Source organism: Callithrix jacchus, chromosome 9 (genome assembly GCF_049354715.1).
Source record: "Callithrix jacchus isolate 240 chromosome 9, calJac240_pri, whole genome shotgun sequence".
Lineage (NCBI taxonomy): Eukaryota > Metazoa > Chordata > Mammalia > Primates > Cebidae > Callithrix > Callithrix jacchus.
The window spans coordinates 83,149,411-83,164,134 of NC_133510.1; the positions used below are offsets into that span (position 1 = coordinate 83,149,411).

General features: G+C 33.8%; 1 protein-coding gene and 1 long non-coding RNA gene across 2 annotated transcripts in view; both read left to right on the forward strand.

The window, feature by feature from the left end:
• Positions 1–437: 437 nt before the first annotated feature.
• LOC103795340 (uncharacterized) lies at positions 438–7,691 on the forward strand. Its single transcript, XR_622888.5, has 4 exons — positions 438–761; positions 2,685–2,814; positions 4,152–4,302; positions 7,150–7,691. It is a non-coding gene; the product is annotated as an uncharacterized LOC103795340 (long non-coding RNA).
• Positions 7,692–13,692: 6,001 nt separating this feature from the next.
• The window catches only part of PTPRQ (protein tyrosine phosphatase receptor type Q), a 233,478-nt gene continuing 232,446 nt past the window's right edge, over positions 13,693–14,724 (forward strand). The window contains exon 1 of the mRNA XM_035257125.3: positions 13,693–14,300. The gene's annotated coding sequence lies outside the window, so the exon portion shown is untranslated. The remainder of the gene's footprint in view (positions 14,301–14,724) is intronic.

The window sequence follows — 14,724 nt, forward strand, 5'->3', positions numbered from 1 at the left end:
TCCCAAAGGTCTCTGCTAAAATTGGTGATTTCCTTCTCTGTTCTAAGCAACTTTTTATTCATGTTTCTAGCTCAGCTCTATTTGAGATTCTAGTTAATAATCTATGAATCTCTCTCCTGAGATTGAGAACTCTTTGAAAGCAAGAACCTGGCCTTATTTACTTTATTTGAGCACTAATCCTTGTATATAAGTTCTCAAAAACATTTAATTAATGAATAGATTAAAAGGTAAAAAATAATGAAAAAAAATCTCAGATTGGTGTTTCTTGAGATTTTTATTGAGAATCAATAAATGAAAGTTAATTATGTGCTTCTAGTATATATGTATGTATTGTCTGTCAGAATATCTACCTTATTTCTCTCTCTAATGCCAGTATAGTAAACGTAAGTTTAATGTATAAACATTTAATATTCTTACAAATTCTGGAACGTGTTAGATAAAATGCAGAGAAATATGACTGACAGTTTAAAAGTACTAATTTTAAATCTCGTTTTTATATTTCAGAGCCAAAACCAGTCTGGATTGTTATCCCCTATGAAAGTCATAGTACCTTTGTAATCTTATTTGCTCAAATGTCCAGTGTTGTAGTGTTTGATGGCATACATATTGTAATTGAAGGAGGGCCAAATGTCACCATGCCTTTACACCATGATAATAATGTAACTGTTGACAATTTAACCCCAGGCACAGAATATAATTTCTTTCCATTATCAATGGGCCTGAATTAAGTGATATGCCTTATGTCCCTGCAGTAAAAACATGTAAGTATTTTAAGACTTGCAAAGCTTTTTCTTGATTCCAATTTTGTGTACTATTTCAAATGAATAGTCTACACTTAGTTAATGCAATCATTTCAAAGATCTTTTAGGAAAATTTTAAATGCCTCACTATCGAGCCAGATCTTTCACTGCCTGTGTACAGGTAGAGCTAACGCTATGTGAAGCTGAAACTCTGAAGAATTTTTTTTTTCTGTCCTTTTACAGAAAGAAATGCTTGCATTTTAACTAAAACTTTAAATGACTTAGTTGAAGAGTGAGGAATGTGACTAATTTTAAGCCAATTGTGAGAACAAGATTATATTTATTGAGTCTAGGAGAGCTGATAATATCTTAGAGCACATGACTAAGATTGTGCTTGCTATTCCCATACTGAAATTTGTCTGGAAAAAAAAAACTGCATGTTTTTCTAAGCTTTTTGAATATTTAAAATTACTTCTTGTTTCTATATGTGCTGTGTATTTGTTTATATAAATAGTTGCATTTTTAGAGTCATATTGATTTATTTTTTCTTTCAGTCACTTAAAAATTCTGCATATATTAACATTGAACATTTGGAACACAAACAATTTCTCTAAAATGTCCGTCTGGTGTATGGAGAAATAAATAATGAAAAGTAATAAATGCCATACAAACAAAAATCACATGGAGTCCTAAAAACATAATTCTGACATGTCCAGTTTTCTCATTTGATTTTCTGTCTCTCTGTATATCCACCTACATCATTAGGCTACCATGTATCTTTTCCCCACAAGTTGTAACCTTTCCATTTCTGTTTAAATTCAACTTGTCTATAAAATATTCCCAAACTGATGTCAGAAATCACATTATTTTGCTAGCATTTTAGCATATTTATAATCATTTCAATACCTGTTTATATTTTATTTTTGCTTTCAATTTCTATGTACCTTTAATGTCTGTATTCTCTTCCTCTCTTCCTTACTTTTTAAGTCATTATGGGCTGCAGTCTTTATATTTAACAGTTCTTGTCTTTAAACAAAATTACTACATTATCTAAATACATCAATATTGTGATATCAATCAGCAAACTAAATCAATATATAAGATGATAGTTTAAAGCTGCCATTTTCCCCACTTTCTGAAATAATGTTTTTCTTATGCTAGATTAAATCTTTAAAATGGGAAAAATAAACATTGACATTCATCAGATACAATTTATTGTTAGCTTCAACAAATATTTGATACAAAGGGAATTCTTTCACTTCCTTGTCTAAATTCCTATTTCTTTCTCTGTTGTGTTTTCAGCTTATGCTAATAGTTTGGGAAGTTTTAATCTCTTTTTGTTGCTTTGCATATTGTGTGTTTTCTTCAGTGATTTGTTCCTATGTAATTTTTTTGCTGCAGAATCAAAATTAGCTGTATGTGATGTGTTTACAATGGCTTTCAGTATTGGAACTGATTACCATATTTTACAAACTGTCATTGTATGTGTAAATAACTATATTTAATTAGAATAGAAGCATAAGTTAATTAATAAACAATTGTTCTTTTTGACATTGTGCTTTTTATTCCCTTTTAAGGGATAAGTTAAAAACTCAATTAGGACAATTTCAAGAGGAATTTAAGTGTGTTTTATGTTTGGGTAGGTCTGGAAGCACCACTGAATATCCATGAAGGCAAAGTTATAGAGTTTTCTATAGAAATTCTCTGGAATCAAGCTGATGGGAATTTTCAGCATTATGAGATCACATACATAAACTGTGCTGTTACTTTCATGGTACATTATAAATCATTCTTGGAGGAATTAAACTTGAATTTTTCATGCTGAAACCAACATCACTGCATTTTTACACTGGATAGTAGTGAAACTAAATAATTCCCAATTGTGTTCCATTGTAGAGCTTTTCTTAAATATGTACATGATAATGTATTCTTTTGGATTGATAGGTTCAGAAGGTAGTTCCAGAAACAGCAACATTCTCTAACCTGGATTCTGCCACAGTGTACACCTTTTCAATTCGGACTGAAAAAGAAGGTTTTAAGGACAGAACTCCTAACAGAAAAGAAATACAGACAGGTACAGGCTATGTAGCACAGGAGGCGTGTCTTTTATGTTCAAACATGTCTTTGGTCCTTTAAGGGAAGATTTAGTAAGCAGTTCATTCTTTTCAGGTTTTCTTTATGGGTAGTGTTTCTTGTATCTTTTATTTTTTCCCTAGTGTGGGTTATCACAACATCCTTTTAATATGTATTGTCAGGTGGTAGCATTGCTAACTGCTTATGATTTGGCCAGAGTTTCCATTTATAATTTAATGTCCCCATTTTTCCGTTAGGCTGATAATGAAGTGCCACCTTGCCAGGACAAACAGTTTATTCTCATGGTAGTCATATGAAATAAAGGATGACTGGAAAGTAAGCATGCAAATGTATAAGCTGTCATATCTAGTAAAGTGAAATTGTCAGCTATTCTACTAAACTATTTTAGTATTCTTCACACTGATGCAATGGGTACATTGGTTTATATATTTAGAACCTGGCCATGTCTGATATTCTTTTACTGAAATAGCAAAGAATGAGATTGAGAGAGAATATCTTCACAATTTTATTCCTTTCTCATATATGGAAGAATTTTAAAGAGGAAACAAAATGCCCATTATATACTATTTAACTTTTTTCCTCAGGAAAGAAGGGAAGCATTTTCTGGTTAGATTGGAATTAACTTTCCTACTAATTAACCTCAGCACTCTTTGGTATTTAATTAGGATGGGTCCTAAAAATAACTAAATATTTCTGAAATCAGTGGTTATACAAGGCTAAAATATGATCTATTTCCTGCATTTTAGAGGCCAGGGACATTTTGAGTACATACTACTGGGACACATTTCGTACACTTAAAGCACACAAGTATTTTATTTCAAAGTTTAAAATAATTCTGGCTGTTTTTAAACAGTACTTTAATTTCTCATATCTATCAGGTAGAATAAAAGGAGATCATTATCCTCAGCAATCTAATACAGGAACAGAAAACTAAACACTGCATGTTCTTACTTATAAGTGGGAGCTGACCAATGAGAATGCATGGACACAGAGAGGTGAACAACACATACTGGGCCTGCCAAGGGGACGGGGGAGAGAAAGTATCAGGATATATAACTAATATTTGTGGGACTGAATACCTAGGTGATGGATTGAGAGGTGCAGCAAACCACCATGGCACATGTTTACCTATGTAACAAACCTGCATGTCCTGCACATGTATCCCGGAACTTAAAATAAAATAAAATATTTTGAAAAAAGGAGTGCCTCAGTTATCCTCAGGGTTTACACAGAGTAAATTCCTGAGAGTGGTTCAGTGCTGGCAGGTGCTCTGTGCTATAGAAAATGTTATCTTACTGTCTGTTTTAAATGATATAGCCCTGAGTGCAGCTGAATTTATGAAGCACAGCAGAGATCCAAATGCAGTAACTGCTAGCTGGCCTTCAGCTAGACGTCTTCTGGTTGGATACATTATTTCAATATCCAGTGAAAACTTAACGAAAGAAGAAATTCTGCCTTCCACTAAAAGGTATAAAAATATTGAAAAGAAATTGTGTCAAGTTACATGAAACTCAAAATTAGCATTTTATGTATGTTTTAGAAGACTGTCTTAATGGGTCAACATAAACAGAAATTAGAAAATTTTACAAGACAATTTTTGGACTCCAGTGTGATCAGAATAACTAAGTCTGACATATCGTAACAAATTATTTCTGAAAACAGATAATAATGAATTCAGAATATTATATGTATACGTATGATATATACTTTTTTGACTTAAAATTTCTCTGTGAAGAAATATATGATTTTTAATTAACCAGTTGTGCTTAAGCATAGCAAATTATTTCCATGATAGATATTTTTAAAATGAAACATAAAAATTTTTCTGCAGGTGAGAAAATGGAGTTCTCCACATATGTCTGAGCTAAATGTTGTAATGTGTCACTTTTCTTTAACCTGTAGGACATTCATATTTAATAACCTTTCTCCAGGGACCAACATTTTAATTAGTATTATTTCTAACAAGGGACTGAAAAGAAGCCATCCTACTGTCCTCATGGTCAACAATTATAAGTTCATTTTATATTTAATGAACAAAAAGAGGAAAAGAACAGTTGTATTTAAGGCCAATGCCTAATTAGAAATTTATGACTAGAAAGCAGTTTATGATATGCTGGAAGAGAAGGAGCACTGCATTTACAGGGAGAATATCTGAGATACATTCCTGTCTCAATCACTTATTAATTATGTTACATTAGGCAGAACAACTATGTTCTCACTTAGGAAATGAGAATACTTATTACTACCTAGGTGAAATAACCTGTTGCTAAAATGAAATGTGAAACTCTTCATGAAAGTGTAAAGTACTCTAAAGCCCTAAGGTTTAATTGTCATGAAATAATATTTTTCTAGTATGTGGACTCTATTACCATTTTATGAAAATAAACTTGGGGTATGAAAAAATAGACATTTTTGAATTTTTAAATGAAAAATACAGTCTTTTGATTGAATTATTTGGGTTCTGTTTGCCTTTTTTGACCTTATTAGTATAACTTGACATATATGCTTGCTCTGAACATATCTAGCTATTTCGGAGAGTCCTTTTATTGTGGGACAAGTCCCATGAAAGTGTGCTCAATACCAAGGTCCTCTCAGTTATGAGAGGAGGCTTCATCTCAGAAGTTGCCTTGTGAAGGAAGGGAGGCACTTAAAAATGCAGCATTGGTTAAATCAATTCTTTGAAAATAAACTAAAAAATTTGAGGGATGATTATACACAAGTGTGATATTATGTACTTCAATCACTGTATCAAATCTCTGCATGCTACCCCAAATTAGGTTAAGACTCAGAGGTGTCCATAACTCATTATTGAAGGTGAGATTTTTAACCCAGGTATCTGAAGCTGATATGACCCTACTCCCTCTCATAAAGACCATTCAAAGAAACATCAGAAATAGATGAGAAAAAATTTCAACTTTTTAAAAAAGGATAGCTCATAATTAAGTATCAGTGAAAGCTTAGTTTCTACTTAGATTTGGGTGTTGTCATTCTCACTGTCACCAACATCAACACCATTGTCATCATCACGTTGATTGCATCACATTGAGAGCCTTTTTATCAGGTACTCTGCTAAGCATTTTCTATGTTTTATATCACTTAATTCTGAATGACAACCTTTATTTTACCAATCATAATGAGATGTATACTCTTTACATGTTTTTCAAATGAAACAAGGCTTAGAGAATTTCAGTCACTTATACAAGATGGCAGAAATTTGAACTCATATTTCTCTGACATCAAATTCTGACCTTGAAACCATTGTGCTTCAGTGGAAAGGCTACTACGTTACAGAAATGACTAACTCTACCCATTCTAGCTCTGTGACTTTGTGAAAATCATCTTCTGTTTGCACTGCAAGTTCCTTATTTGTAACCTGGGGCTAATAATAATACTTTCCATAGTTTGTAATGTCGTTGCCTTTTTAACCATGTTGTTTTTAAACAAGGCTGGTAACTTTTTTTTAATGTTTCCTATATTGCAATCTGTCTTTTGTCTTCTATTGTATATTATTAATATTTTTGTCTTTTTAGTTACCTTCATTTATTTGCAAGCCCCCTCAAGTCAATTTGGAAGTAAATGAAATATCAATAAATGTACAAAATAGAGTTAAATATATTATGGAATAATAAATTCCAGCTGGAAGGGAATGTGCATTATAGAAAAATTGAATATAAAGGAGTGTGAGTCGGTGACTCAGGTTTAAATCTGCCACTGGGATGAATTCTAACAAACTTAATATACAAGTAGGGACAGAAACGTCCCATTCAAAATTTGAATTTTAAAGGAGAAATTATTTTAATAAGATGTTAATATTACATTTCTTCTAGTTGAGGAAAGCAATACAATAGTTTAATTTGAAATATAGGTTTGAAATAGAGACATGTTACCAATTAGGAAAATAAGTTTCTAGAACCATCTCAGGTAAAGTGGTTACAGGGAAAAAGAATATGAACTTAAGGAGGGGGAAATATTTTTTTCTTTATGCAGTATATAAATAATAAGTAAACAATACCAGTTGTAAGAACTTAAAATTGGATTCTGCTATAAGAAAAATAAATGTGAAAATCCATAATTTTATTATTGGAAGAAGCTTTCCAGAAAAGTCTGTTTTCTCTTTCCTTGTAGAGATAGAAAGCCTAGACTTGGGATACATAGCTTGCACATGGTCACATAGTGCTAAAATTGACTGGAGATGCCTAGGTTTTATGTCTCATATGTAGTACTCTTCAAAGTCAAGGTTACTGGTTCAGCCTAGATAACATAATGGTAGAAATGTCTTTTAAAAGAGACCCAGTGTCTTATTTCATTACTTTAGATCCAGACCCATCAGATTTGTTTATTTTGGGGCAAGAAGAAAACACAACGTATTTGTCTTGGAAATTACCACAAGGAGGCTTTGAAAAGTTTCAGGTAAAGAACATTGCTGCTCTCCTATCATCTTGATGTTTATTCAGGTCTTCATTTCACTCCTTCTTTTTGTCTTTCATTTTACATTAATGATTTCAGAAATTATTGTGCCACTTTGTTAATGTAGGATTTCTCCCCCAAGTTATTCTTGTATGTACTTCTTTAAAAGTACAGAGTTGTTATCAAAAGTTTTTAAATATGTATAAAACTGATACCTGATTTTCAACGAGTCTGGGTTTTTGGTGGACATAAACAAGTACATATGTAGTACCAAGCAAGTGAATAAAAGAGTGGTGGTACTGGAGAATAATGCTGCTGTGACAGCACTGGCTGGCACAAAGACTCCAGAAGTCACAGCCGAATGATGTGCCACATACTCTTTTAGTCCAATCCTAGAGATTTAATTGGATGGAGACTTTCAGTCTAGAGAGCAGGAGGGTAAGATGTAGAAGAGCCACTTTCCAACTGTGCCTGTTATTCATCAGGTATATATATACATTTTCATTGCTTTTTTTTTAAATAATGTAAGCTGGCAGTTGGCATGAGGATGAACTATGCCCACTCTGCATCTTATGGTTTGCAAATGGAAATGCTTCTAGTATAATATTATTGCTTGGTAGTCTGTGGGGGTAATCAAAGTTTCTATTGATAAGAGATGGTAACTTTAGTTGCAAATAGCAGAAAACAACCTAAAATGGTTTAAGCAATAAAGAAAAAAATATTTATACAAGAGTTCCTTATGAAGGCCAAGAGCAAGAACATAACTGGATGTTAGAAAGAATTGGAATCAGGTATTTTAAGATTATTGATAACCCAGGGATTATTTTCTTTTTGTCTGTTTACTTCTTTCTGCTTATTGGCTTTATTTATTTATTTTTTTCTGAAGACCAACTTTTTCTGCTAAGCAATCCATGTGTTGAGTAGAAGAATCCCATATGCAACTCCCAAGCACAAATGGGCACCAAGAAAGATAATTTCTCCTTAAGTTCCCAAAGAAGAGAATGGAATGTGATTATCCCAGGTTGGAATAGAAAGCTAATCCAGATCCAGTGAAACAAAACAAATGAAGCTGGCCACTTTATTATCATGTTTAGCATTTAACATTTGAAGAAAGTATTAGCAGGAAGCCTTTTTTAAAAATTAATATGTATGCCTTTACACTTAGTTGAATGATTTTGAGAATGAAACAAATTAATTCAACAAATTCAACATTCAAATTAAAAAAATTCATTCCTTCAACAATTTCTTGTCCTCATGGGGCTTATATTCTAGAGAACTAGAAGAGGTTAGATCAAGCTTCTAAGTATCTTTATTCTTGGGAAGAGCAGATAACTCTCTTTCCCTAAAACCAAAAGAAAGGGAGTACTCTGTGTTAAAGATCTAAATGATTCATCAATGTAAATTTCAAGAGGGAACAATCTTAAACAAATACAGTCTTCAGTCACCGAGTATTATCAATTCTGCTACTTTGGCATAAATTCCATTTGGCTCTGCAGGGTCCTCAGAACACCAAACTCTGGAAAAATTCTCTAACAGTGTAAAATAATGGGGTCTGTTTAGCATGTAAGACCATTAAAGTCCATATTATAGAGAACACAAGGACACACATATCTTAAATTTTTACTAAATTCACATATATCAACTTCAATCAATTTTTTTTTCAGAAGAATTTAGCTCTTAGTGATATACTTGCATGCAATATTCTGGTAATAAATTTGATAATATGAGTTTCTTTACAAAACAGAGATCCTATTTGTTTTTCCCAGCATTCTGAGAGTTCAAAAGATAAGGCACATTTATTAGTATGGACAAACTGTGAAATTCATTTGAACACCAAATATTTGTTCTAATGAGTAATTCTCTGAAAGTATTAGATTGCTGGCTTTCTTTTCATGAGTGATGGAAGTGCAAAGAGATCTATATCCTTTAAAAGAAGCTCAGAACTGGCTGGGGGCAGTGGCTCATGCCTGTAAAACCTACACTTTGGGAGGCCAAGGCAGGCAGATCACCTGAGGTCAGGAGTTTGAGACTAGCCTGGCTAACCTGGCTAAACCCCGTCTCTACTAAAACTACAGAAAAAATAAATTAACTTGGTGTGGTGGTGGGCACCTATAATCCCAGCTACTCAGGAGGCTGAGGCAGGAGAATCACTTGAACTCAGGAGGTGGAGGTTGCAGTAAACCTGGATCATGCCACTGCACTCCAGCCTGGACCTGGGAATCAAGAGCGAAACTCCATCTCAAAAGAATCTCAGAACTGTAACGGGACTGAAAGTATAGTCTATTCCTAGCATGAAGATAAACATTGGCTTGCATATTTAAGAGCTAAAAGAACTCATTGTGATTTTAGAAAATATCAGGTAGTTGACATAGAATATTTATGTAATTTTGCCTTTCCTTTCTTTATACCTTTCAGCTGTTTTTTTATGAACCCTGAATGTTTTATTATAAGCAGCACTGTCCAATAGAAATACAGTATTAAGTGAACCACAGAAGTGAGTCATAGGTACAATTTAAAATTTTTAGTAGAAATATTTTAAAAAGTAAGAAAGTGAAATTAATTATAGTAGTATATTTTATTTACCTCAATATATTCAAAATATTAACATATAAGCAGTATAAAAAGCACTAATGAGATATTTTCATATTAGTTTTTCATACTAATTCTCCAAAATCTAGTGTCTGTTTTATACTTAGAACACATCTCAATTGAGACTAAACACATTTTAAATACTCAATAGACACAGGTGGCAAGTGACTATCATATTGAACAGCGTAGTTACAGAGAGTGACTATTGTCATCTGGATTAAATGATAAAGTGGAAGAATGGCAAAAATTGGCCCATCAGTGTCCAGCTCAAATCCCACTTCCTCCTAGATGCCTCTCTGATCCCATCTGCAGGGAATGACATTTTCATATACAGAGCTTTTTATGAAACTTCCCTTTAACTTTCTCTGTGTTACTTTTAACATGCTGTCTTTAATTGCTATTATTGATGCACAGGTGCTAACATCCCTATGCCATTTCCCTGAGGAATCCTTTAGTTTTTCTTAAGAGTGGAGTTCCAAAGTTACTATACTATATACTGAATAAAGTAGTATTTACTTTAATTCGTTCACAGTTTCTTCCTTCCAGACCTCATGTGGTAGCCTTCTAATGCTATGCAATCTTATATACATGTGTACGTTCAGTTTATTGGTTATTTTACAAGGTGTGGTAGGCAGTATAGTATAATGGTCTTGGAATTCCTTGCTTTGAATTCTGTCTTCACTCCCTATTCCGAGACCTTGGGCAAATTTTTATCCTCTTTGGTTCTAGTCCTTCATCTGTCAAATGAAGATTATTTTTATTATTCAACTAAATTGCTGTGAGAATTCAATAAGGTAATACACCTGGCAAACACTCTGACATGTGAATTCCATGTCGTCAGATGTTCTGTCTACTTTGATCATTGTTATATACTATTACTGAGACCAATGTCTGATGCATAGCAGGAATTAGTAAATATTTTGATGACTAAAAGTTTGAATTTTTAGCTTTCCTTTGTTCTTCAGTCACTTGCTTGGCTGTCTTTGATTCCTCCTATACACTTATCCATTGATCTGTCAGCTATTTTAGCCATTTCTACCTCTGAAACAGCTTCTGAATGTGTTCACTTTTCTGCATCTCCTCTGCATTCTTCTTGTCATAGTCACTATCCTTTCTTACTAAGATCAGCAGCCTAGATGATGGATGATAGCATTTCCCCTCTTAACTGGTTTCTCTGTTTCCATTTGTGATTTCCTTACAATTCGTGTAACATTGGTTGAACATCCCCTAGTGGATTTTCTTTTTTTTTTTAATTGCATTTTAGGTTTTGGGGTACATGTGCGGAACATGCAAGACATGTGCATAGGTACACACATGGCAATGTGTTTTGCTGCCTTCCTCCCCTTCACCCGTTTGGCATTTCTCCCCAGGCTATCCCTCCCCAGCTCCCCCACCCCCTGCTGTTCCTCCCCTTTTCCCCCCAATAGACCCCAGTGTTTGGTACTCCCTTCCCTGTGTCCATGTGTTCTCATTTTTCATCACCCACCTATGAGTGAGAATATGCGGTATTTCATTTTCTGTTCTTGTGTCAGTTTGCTGAGAATGATGTTCTCCAGATTCATCCGTGTCCCTACAAACAACACGAACTCATCATTTTTGATTGCTGCATAATATTCCATGGTGTATATGTGCCACATTTTCCCAATCCAGTCTATCATCGATGGGCATTTGGGTTGGTTCCAGGTCTTTGCTAGTGGATTTTCATTGCTCTTCAAATAAAATCTATACTTGCCATAGTTTCCAAGTCCTCACCTGATTGGATTTTTATCTAACTATCCAACTCACTCAGCTACTGTGTCTCAATCATATCTATCTCTCTCCTCCTCATACATGGCAAGCACATCCCTCCTACAGGGTTTTAACGCTTGACATTCACTTTACATGGGCATCTTGCCTCCAGTTTTGGTTAACCTTTTTCTGGCATTGAGTTCTCAGCTCAAATATCATCTCCTTATATCCTTCCCTGATTACCAAATCTAAATGAAACCCCTCTTAGTAGTCACTCTATTATTTAGCTGAGTTATCACATTCATTTGTTTATTTAGTTGCTTGTTATCAGGTGCCACAAGAGGAAGGTAACTTTCCTACAATCAGAAGCCCTTTCTCTATTATTTACACAATACCCCTAGTACCAAAATAATGCTAACCCCCCTTAATAGATGTTCAATAAGTGATGAGTAAATAATACTTTATATACCTGGTGTTTCTGTATATGCTTGGAGTGATTATGGAGAGAACATATCAATACTGAATATAGTTATCAGAAAAGGGTGTAACTTGAGATGACCTTTTAATAACAGGTATGATTCATGTTCATGGAAAAGAGGTAAGGATATTCTACACTACCAAGGTCACAAAGTCAGGAATTAGTATTCTATTTGTCATTTGTAAATGTCATTCAATGATAGGGGCATCCTGAATAATAAATCACTCATGAAAAATTTCATCCTTTCCAGAATGATTCAATTCATTCCTATATTCAGTATAGGTATTTCGTAGTGAAAAGCCTAAGCATTTTTAATATTAACCGTAAAAAATGTACATTTCTTAACCTTGCCTTTCTGTTCTAATTCTTATAGTTTGAGGCAAATGCCAAGTGAAATGATCTTCTATGGGGTTAACTGAGGCCATAAAATCATTTGTTGTCAGTTAAATATATAGCTATACGATTACTTTTAACTCTACATGAGCACATTTTTTCAGACACACAAATATGTATGTTACTAAGTGAAACTGATTTTAAGGAAACATATTAATATTTAAGGTTCAGAATATTATTATTGACTACATTATATCACTAATGGTTATCTGAGTCTTTCTCAGCCAATGAGATTATTTGTTAAATTTTAATGAATTAGGCAACAGTATCCTGGTTGCTTAGCAAAGTGCACTTGCATAATTGGGATCATTTCTCTAATCATTTAAAATTAATCATCACATGCCTCTAAACTATGCTTTAAAAGTAGAAATAAAGCACAAATTACATTTCTATTAGGCATATGTATTCTATGTAATTTTTGGAGGGGATAATTCTCTATTTTTTGAATTGCATTTTTAAAAATTTAGTCAAATACTTTTATCATTAGATCACTACAGTTTCTTTTCCTTCTATCCTTCAGTAGTGTCTTAATGTGACTATGCCTGAATTTAGCACTCCATTAAGATTATATTCTACTACGATTGCATGGTATTTTCTCCTACCATCCTTTGCCATATCAGAAGTTCTCAGCATTCTACACACTCCATGTGTCAGACAAGGAAGGTAATTATCAGTGACACCTTATGAATCACTAAGCAATGGTATGCTTCTAGACCTCAGGATTATCATCTTCATTAATGAAGCACTTTTCCCACAAGACAGTGATAACTATGTCTGCTTAGGAAATTTGTTTGATTTCTACCATATAATAGCTGTTTTTCAAAACATAATAAAGTTAAAATAACTTATAAAATTGATGTATCTTTCTTTCCATTCTACAAACATGAAGTATGGAGTGAAGAAGAATAAGATCATTATAAGTAGCTTTTAATGAATTTAAAAAATCTCCAGGGTATTGGAATGATCAGATTATTCCACTGAAAATTTCTAAAGGCAATGCTCACACTCAGAGCTTTAATGAATAATTCATAGACTTGGCCTAGGTTATGATAAAGATGGGCCAGAAAAAAGTGTGAATTTATTATTTATTCACTAATTTATGCCATAAGAACTTGGCGTGCCATTTCTATTCCAGGTGTCTATTGCAGTTCTCTCTCATGTCGTTTTTTACTACTCCCCTGACTATACTGACCGGCTTTTGCTGACATCTGTTTAACAGTTCTTCAAACACTAGGTCTCTCCTATGTCACATATGTGAGTTCTCTGGAGGACGCTGGGGTAATTTCTATTGCCTGTTTCCTTGACTTGGCAGACCCAGCTCTGGATCAACATTTGTAACTCCTATTAGTTCTTTCCTCTGGCATCGTATCTTACTAAGTTTTGCAGCTAGGTCTGATTGCACAGTGAGCAGCCTTCTTGGGTGGGGTGATGGTAAGATGATCCAAGCTTGATCACTCTCTGCAGTGGGAGAGTGATACTTGACCCGTGGGAAACTCTGACATTTTTGTTCAGGCAAAGGTAGTTGTACAAATTGCTCCACAGAAACACTTTGTTTGTTCTGCTCTCTGTTTCTACTTTCCTTTTTCTTAGTAAGGAATAGGGGCAGAGCAGGAAATATGCCCAAGTACCTGTCCAATTGAGAGATGTCAATCCCTCTAGCAGGCACTCTAGATTTATGGTAGTGATACACTTGGGGCCCTCCTCATTTAGCTGGAGTCAGAATGTGTGCAGAAGCATTCTATTTCCCATTCTCTGGGCAGCCAAGAAAAGCCATGATATTCTCTGCTAGACCAGAAACTTGGGACTCCATTGATTTTTTTTTCCTTCTCTTCCTATAGTTTTCTGTTTACATGGAGTTGAGAGAGTACATAGTAAGTATTATCCATAATGATTAACTACCTCCAAAATATATTTTTACATAATTTTTTTGTTTCAGATGTGCGGAAGAGTAAGTCCTACTCATTATGTAATATATCTATGTATATACATTTAAAACCAGTATTTCTGTTTTTTTTGTATATATATATATATATATATATATATATACACACACACACACACACACTCACACACACACACACACACATATATATATGAAATTTAAAAGCACTTGGAGACTATTGGTCTTTTACTGACCAATAAACTTCTAAGACAATCCACTATGCTTATTAGTCTGTGAACTTCACTGAGTTATTCTGCCTCTACTAGCCCATAATTACTCCTTAGTGAACATAGAAAGGATCATAACATCTACCTTGCAGTAGTAATTACTGTAAATATGATTATTACAGAGCT